The 8,448-nt window shown below is 51.0% G+C and overlaps 1 long non-coding RNA gene across 1 annotated transcript; it reads left to right on the top strand.

The window, feature by feature from the left end:
- Positions 1–7,741, top strand: LOC121081244. The gene is made up of 2 exons (XR_005825621.1): positions 1–90; positions 6,907–7,741. It is a non-coding gene; the product is annotated as an uncharacterized LOC121081244 (long non-coding RNA).
- Positions 7,742–8,448: the final 707 nt, after the last annotated feature.

Below are 8,448 nucleotides of genomic sequence, written 5' to 3'. Positions count from 1 at the left end.
GCTATGAGCCAGAAAGGAACATGAGGCAGCGCTCGCAGCCTCCTGTCCTGCAGACACGGGTGCCATGGCAGCCCTGCGCGGCCGTGCAGGGTGAGTACTGGTTCCAGGGGGGGAAATACAGCCGCAGCAACAGGGACATCTGCTACAAAACCAGGCAGCTCCCACCCAGGACTTGGCCGTGGGAGTCACAAACTCTCCTTTTCTCTGTTTCAGCAGGAACTTTCGGTGTGCACATTTACACTGGACCCTGTCCACAGTTTCCCATTCCCAATTTCTTTGCCAGAAAGTGGGGCAGGGAAATGGGGTTTTGTAGTTGAAAGGAATATTTCACATTTAAGGGGAAAAGCTGTATTCATCTACGCCTGTTCCCCAGTCCAGGTTTCAAAGCCTCCCACCAGTCAGTATCTCCCTGCCAGGGTGGTACCTTTTCAGAGTTACTGATTAGATACAATTATTTTAAAGGTTTATTTTCCCTCTCCCCGGTAATCTGGTTTTGCCCACTGGGGGGGGATTACATCCATCTTGGTGCAGGCATTTTCCACGGCGCGGCCCCCCGTTCCCCACCACTGCCCATGACGCTGGGCTTCCCCAAACCCCAAACCAGCAGTGTACTGGGAAGTCCCGCTCCCTGCTCTTCCCTTCTGCTTCAGCCCATCTCTGGGGATACAACATCAGTCATGGCTGGACCAAGAAGAAACAGGACCCCTGTAGTTGGTGCATGGCAGAGGTAAAGCCACATACCCCAACCCAGGTTCTACAGACTTCCAGCAGCTTTGTGCGCCCGTCCAGCTTGGCTTGGGAGACTGTAAGAGAAACAGTGACCGCCTCCCTCCTTTGGGGCAAGTTCTAAAAACACCAACTATTTTCCATTTTCACTGGAAATGTTTTATTTTTCTTCCAGAATGCAAAAATGAACATTTCAGTTTCTGACGGGTAGGGGGGGAGAAGCAGACATTTCCTGCAAGCCTTTTGTTTCCAAGGATGTGGTTTGCTCCTGAAAAAGTGCTTCAAATTAAAATTTCCCACTGTTGCAGCCCCTGACACCCTCTGCTCCCCTCTCGCAGTGGCTGGAGGCTGCAGCTTGGCTCACTGTGAGTGGGTTGAGCTCTTCTGCCACCAGCGATAGGGAGGGGAGAAGGAGGAGGCAGCAGCTGAGTGGAAGCAATGGTGTAGGAGAGCAAAATGGTTGTCTTTGAAACTCTTTGTGCTCTGCCTGATCCTTTCCATGGATAAGAAGGGCAGATGTTTGTTTGGCTGCATTTGGATTGTGTGGTTTCACGGGAGGAGTGGGAGTGCTGGCGTGCCCTTCCACTGTCCGCCACACTCAAAGCAGCTCACATTGCTGGGGCTTCTGTGCTCAGAAAATAACCTGAATCTCAAAGGAAGATCCTCTCCAAATCCCCCACCACTGGCAGCTCTCTGCAGGTTCCCTGGCTGAACCAGTAGGACCCATCACACCCCACCAGGCTCCAGCAGCCCCAGCCAGCTGGGGGACACAGTTATCGCCCACGGTTATCTTTGGCACACCAGGCACATCGTGGGGTCATCTTAGCACTGCTCACACCAAACAACATAGATACGCTGCTGACACCACACTGGGCTTCCCATCAAAGCTTTCGTGCCCTGGGGCAATGCTGATGGATGCCCTGAACCACAAGGGGTCCTTTGCAGACCCTCCGAGGGACCGTGCAACCCCCAGGCTCCACACAGCCCTGCACTAGGGTGGGCTGCCCTCGGCCGTGGCTTCCCGTGGGGTATCAGAGGGGTCACGCCGAACTGGAGATGCCTTAAAACAAGCTGCCACAAACATACAAAGCTGAGAGGACATGGCAGACAAGGGAGAGGAGATGGAGGAGTTTAATTTTATACAGTCTGTAAGAAAGGAGATTAAATGGGGAGTGTGATAATGCTATAAATACCTCCAGGGAAATACCATCAAAGGAGAAAGGGGGATTATTCAAATGATCTGGAAATGGTAAAACAAGGAGTGCTGGGGCCTGAAGCTACAAATGGAAATATTTCGGGCAAAGCATTAAGAAAAACTGTCTTAGAAGCGAGAGTAATTAGGTGCAGAAATCGGCTACCCCAGCAACGAGTCAGGGCCTTATCAGAGGTATTTGCAGATGGCGTAAGCATCAGCCGGGAGGAGATGCGGATGTGATCCAGGTGAAGAAGAGGGGTCAGAGCTAAGAAAGGCAGTTTGGAGCCCCTTCACCCGGGATGCTCCCATCCCTGTTGCCTCACCAGGAGCCCTGGCTGCGCAGCCTCGTAGCAGAGCACCCACCTGCAGAGAGCTGCACACCCAAAGGCACCCACATGTGCCAGAGCCAGCCATCCCAAACATACGCAGGAGCACATTCCCAGGCACTCACCCTCCTCTTCCCATCCTATTTTCCAGTTTTTCTCCATTTTTTGCATTCAGTTCCCTACCCTATGACCGGTGAAAACAAAGGCTGGTGGAGCCATATGCTGACTTTTCTAATCCAGGATAAAATGCCATATAAAATATTCCAGCCAGCTCGCCACTGTGTAACTTGGCAGAGTAGCGTAAGTAACTAATGAGTAAAGCTGAAGTTGGCTGTGTAATTAAAAGTGATATATTTTTATATATAAATGATGAGTTTTCCATCCCCAAAGCTGATAAATTTCTCAGGCTAAATTTCTCAAGCTAAGAGCCTTTTGTGGCCACATTTTTACACAGCACTATTTATTTTTCTCTGCTCCCCTCCAAAAAAAATGACCAGTTTTCCCATCTACTTAATGGGCTGTAAATACTTTTCTGCTAAGATGAAAAGTCCATTTGATTTGCATTAAATCTTCATCATTACAAGCTCTCAGCTGCAGCAAGGCCCGGATACTGACACAGAGTACTGCATCTCTTTCTGGAAACCTCCCCTTAAAGATCCTAAGGGGGAAGAAAAACAAAAAAGGGGCAGTCAAAGGGAGAATGAAAACCTATGGCACTTCTTGGTACTGAGATACAAATACTTGCAGGTAAAGGTATTGCTGGTCCTGGGGTCTTCTTCACAGCCCTGGTGCTGCTGAATGGGATGCCGTCCTGTCCCAGAGCATCTTTGCTGCAGAAGTCCCCCAGAAAACAGCACTGAGAACCAGGTAGGGTCAGGCCACAATGGCTGGTGCAACTGGACACCCAGGCCACGTGCAGGGCAGGGCTATCACACAGTCGTTCCAATCCTTGGGAGCAGAGAGGACCAAGGAGAAGGGATCTACTACCACCCAAGGTAGCCCAGCAGGGACAGCCAGGGAGCTGCTGCTGCTGCGCTCCCCATCCTGACATGCTCTGCTTTACAGCAAACACCCAACGCTCCTCTTTCACTCATTTCTTCTTAATGACTGAGGCTTTTGCATAGAAGCAGGTTCATCGCTGAGTGTTCAGAATTCAGGCTTTCCTGGTACCTTTTTTCTGACCCACCTTTAATGCCTGAAGTGGAACCAGACAGATTTGTTCACGACTTCCAACACTTCCGAGTCATTAAAATACGTTTTTTTTTTCAGGCAAGACTGGGGTCTTTCCAAAACACTTTGTTTCATTAAAACCATCATGTGTTCCTGGATGTTTTTTACACACAGAGCAGTACAACAAGCAAAGTGTTTCCTTCCCTGTATCTTGTCCCAACATTCTACACCGTGTGTCACCTGCAGGCCAGCCCCTTTTGATTGAGATACATTAAAGTACCCTAGAAACAAGATCTCACGTGCAGAGGAGCCGGGTCTGCCCCGAGCAGTGCCATGGAGTGGGATGGAAGGTCCTGTCTGCGCTGCGGCTGTCCCACACACCCGATATTGCTGCTGCTCATCTCTTTGTCTCAGTCCATGTCCTGGAGGTACTCAGCCTGCTGCTGCTTCCTTCAGCTTGAGAAGATCTGGCATCAGGTTCAAGTCCTTTTATTACTTCTCTCCAACTGCACAGGACCCAACATGTGCTGCTTCCCCAGGCAGAAGCAGGGTAGAAGCCCCCCAGAATTTGCTCCCTGGGGCGTCCCCACAGAGCCACAGCCCGTCCTTGCTTCCCCCCAAAATCTGCCCCTACAAATCCAGAGGGCAATGCTGTCAGCAGTACAAACATGTTTATTAAGTGACAACAAGCCTGTTCCTTTCCAGCTCCACTTTGACTCCTTGTCTCCATTTCTCAGGTTCATTAGCTTTCTTATTCCTCCCTCCAGTCTTTTCCTCCCTCCTACAATCCCACTGTCTGGTGAAGCGACCAGCGGCAGCGAGAAGCCAAGTGCCCCATTTGCCACTCGCCCAGGAGCGGTACCTGCTGCACACTCACGGCGCCGGCTCCTTCCAGCCCCGTGCTGGAGAAGGTTGAGTTTCACTACTGGCATCAGACTCAGATCAGGCAGAGGAAAGTAAAGATGAATGAAGTGACACCAAATGATGCCTGATTTTTCCTAACGAGTCAATAAACTCACCGGGCCACAGCAGAGCTGTCAGACTGAGTCCTTGCTAAGAGCCAGACAACGGGACTTTGACCATGACTCACATCATAAGATTTTCAGAGCCATCCTCCTCTAATCCCAGCCCAACCAAGTCCCCATGCTCTATTGCTCTGTCTACCGGCATCACACGCCAGCTGGACACGATCCCCACCACTGTCACTTCCCTCCAGAGGTCTCCTGGGACGTGCCCCTGCCTGGGTGTCAGAGCCCCTCCCAGTGAACTGCTGGACACAGATCATCAGAGAAAAACTATCCCCAAACACAGGGCAGCCCTTGGTGCAAACAGCAGCTTTCACTGGGGATGGGATACCTGGGCGGTATTTCTGAATCCATCCATCGGAGGAATCCGTCTGTCTGCGCTGCAAAGCTGCGCAGGTACAAGTGCTCAGCGCAGGCGCTGGTGCAAAGCAAGCAGGAGACATTCAATTCATGTCCACGCACAAGCATATAGATGTGTGCGTTACCTGTGCCTGCATTGCTGTCCTTCCGGCCCCTACACCCCACGCTAGGTAGTGGCATCTCCTTTGAACAGTCTCCCACTTGTATCAATCCCAGCTTAAACTCCCCTGAAAGACAGAAGAGGACAGAAGAAAGTTCATTGCCAGCAGCTACACACAGGTCTGGAGAGAACAGTCCTGCCCAGCACCAAGGCTTTTGATCTGTCCTCTTAACGCAGGAACGCACACGTGGGGTCTTGAGCTGCCCTTCCAGTTTCATGCACGGCTGTCATCACTTCAGCCTGCGATCCCGCCAGCTCCCGGTGCCTGCAGACTGACCTGCATCAGTGCTTAAAAGCTGCCTGCTTTGCCTTTCTTCTCAGCACATTACAGATGATTTAGTACATTTTGCTGATTTTTGACAGTGATGAAGAGTAACGTCTCGGACCAGAGCACTCTCCATGAAGCTGGCGCTGAGCTCAGCACAGGGCTGTGCTCCAACCAGAAACCCTGTTCTGTCAGCTCTTGTCTTGCAATTGTCTTCAAATATTCTGTTCCTCTTCACCTCTTCTCCCGCACAGGCGGGACGTAAAGGCTTCCACAACCTGTTAAACTATTGTCTTGCTGTGAACCAAGAGAGGCCACCCTGCAGCTGTAAATAACACACGCCCAATGAATAAAGTAACCCATGTCATGACCCGGACCACAAGCGCTAACTATTGCTTGATAAAGATCGTCTGCAATCACAGTACTGAAGAGCAGGCACAGGAGAAAACCAGCTACGAAGCCTGAGCTCCTGCAAACCAGAGCCCAGCGAGCTCCCCCGAGCCCCCGCACCGGGGAGGCTGACTCGGCTGCTCCACAGGGACCCTCCAGCAGCACCCGCTCTGGGGCCTCGGCACCTCAAAACCCACCACAAGGGTGCAAGAGGCTTCCAGACAGGACCTTCTAGTCTCGGTCTAGTGCTCCAAGGCAAAATAATGTGAGGAGGCCGGGGAGGTGGGCAGAGAACCCCCCTGCAGAAGCAGCTGATGCTCACCCTGGAAAGGGCTGGCGGGCGAGTCCCTGAGCTGCCAGCATAGCATCCCCCCCCCCAAGCCACAGGGCGCACGAATGCTCCCACCAAGGCTATTTGTTGTCTATGCCATAAAAGAGTTTCAATCAAGCTGGGACAGTAAATTCTAGTTTAAATTAAACAACCCCATTTACTCACAATGAAGGCTGTTCACAACCGAAACCCTGTCTCGGACAAGTAGTGCTTCAGAGCACAGATTTGGCTTACAGCATTTAAAGCAGCTGTCTTCATAAAAGCTAATAAAATACAGTTGGATAATTAAAAGCTTTAATTAAAAATGCAAAGTCCAAATAGTTTCATATTAACAAGGAAACTTGTTTTGACATCTGAAATTGCTGCACAAGCTAAATTCCCATGTATTCTCTCCAGGCTATTTAGAGTTTGCTGCGTAGCTGGAAATGTCTCCTAACTCAGTCCAATCACCATGTGTTGCTGGGGATGTGCACCAAAAATTGATGCTGCTTGTTTTACAACTTCACTTTTAATTATCGCAGTCTGAGGCAGCAGTGGGCTTATTTGCATGCTAATCCCTGAATGCAGCCTGGGGATGGAGCAGCTTGGCACTCCGGGGATAAAATATGTAACTCCCGGGCATGGTCTGCCAAGCTAAAGTGGAAGCTGAGCAGAGCAGCAGAGCCAGCTTTGGGTGGAGGTTTCTCCAGCGCTGTCCTTAGCTGTGGCACAGGGACATGGGGCTGCACAGTGCCACCACCATGATCCCTGCCTGCAGCTGGGAGCACCCACTACATGGGTGTTGGGAAGTGGAATTTGGCAGAGCTGTGTTGGGGATGAAGAGGGAGTGGGGCTGAGCCTGGGCACAGGAGTTGTTTTTGCAGCTGAACGTGGGAGTTGGGTCCATGGCTGGTCCCATGGCTGCAACAGCTCAAGATGAGCAACTTTTGTGGCTGTTTCTCCTTTCTGTCCATGCCAGGGTGAACTGGAAGCACACTTCTCCTACACAAAATCTTTATTTCTGGCAGAACAAGTGCAGGCATGGACACAGCGAGGGATGTTCCAGGTGTGGGTGCAGCTTGCTGCCAGGAGAAAGGAAGCTTCAGCCTGCACGGAGAGGAGAAGCAGCGCTCTGCCCTGTCGCTGGGGCTGCTGGAGGCTCAGTGAAGTCCCAGTGTTTCTTGTGTCCTCACTTCAAAGCCCCCTGAGGCCACACAGTCAGTCGGAAGCCTCTGCTTCAGCCACACTGTCCCCTCTGGACCCTCTACAGCATCAGACACCCTACTGCCAGGGCTGATGCAGGGGTACAATTTACAGCCCCTTTGCTCTGGCTAGTGTCTTGGAACAAAATACTCTGGCAACGAATACGGGTAAAATGGCAGCAAATCCATCGGTGCACCCTTAGGATTACAGATCCATAAGGCTTAAAACCAACAGGGACTGATTTAATTGTGTAATCTGACATTTCTTGCAACACAGACCGAAGAGCCTCTATAAGCAGCAGCTGTTCCACCCATCACCAGAGCAGCTTCTCTTCTGGTTGCCCACCCGTGCATACACGGGCCTTTGGCAGTGCAGGGGCCACCTGGATCTGCTAAGAGGACCTGGTTGTTCGTGCCCTGATTGTGGAAATGGGCATCTCCCGTCCAGGTGCCACTGTCCAGCTTCATCTCTGAGACACTGAATCTTGTTGGACCATTTTGTGAAACACTAACTCTCGACTTACTGGGTCATAAGAAAGCGGATTTCTTTTTCCATTTCACATGTTTTTATAGAAGTTAAAAGAGAATAAACTTTAAACATTTGGATTTCAACAGCCAGTGGCTTTGGTTTGGCCTCGTTCGGTGTTTTATTTGTCTTTTTCTCCCCAGGAAAACTTTCAAAATTTAAAATCTGGCTTCAGGCCAGCCCTTTGGTGAGCAGTAGAAGAGCAGATTCTCATGCCTTGGTGACTTTTCTTTTCCTCTACCCTACCTTGCCACTTCTGGTTTTATTTTGTACAGCGAGCACAAGAAATGTTTTATCCATCACAGCTCCAAGGCTGAAAGAACCTGGGGCAAAGGCAGTAACTCGGTACTAACACTGCCCTCGGCGTGGTGCTGAGCAGACCCCCTGAGACCAAGATGCGTTCCTGTGCTAGGTGACCACAGGCAAATGGTTTTTTCAACCCCTGCCTCAGTTTTCCCACTTCCAGAATGGAGCAACAGTGGACTCACCATCTCTGCAAGGTGCTTTGTAGAAGTTTCTTTCTCTTTTTCTTCTGGCTCTGCTGACTTCTGGAGGGTGCAAGTTTTGAGCTTCTCAGCAGCCCGTGCAGCTCCACCGATCCCCCGCCTGCGGCTTGACCCATCCTGCCAAAAAGCAACGGTGTGTGCAGGGAATTTTCACTGCTTCCCACCCATTTGTTCCCCAGCCCTGGGTGCAAGGGGGCTGCAAATGTCACTTTGTGTCCCCAAAGGTCATTTTGCAGCGTGCACCACTAAGTTAGCCCACGATGGGACAGTCCCCTCTGCTACCATTG

Source organism: Falco naumanni, chromosome 1 (genome assembly GCF_017639655.2).
Source record: "Falco naumanni isolate bFalNau1 chromosome 1, bFalNau1.pat, whole genome shotgun sequence".
Taxonomy (NCBI): Eukaryota; Metazoa; Chordata; class Aves; order Falconiformes; family Falconidae; genus Falco; species Falco naumanni.
The sequence above is the reverse complement of the archived record's forward strand: the minus strand, read 5'-3'. Positions and strand labels throughout refer to the sequence as shown.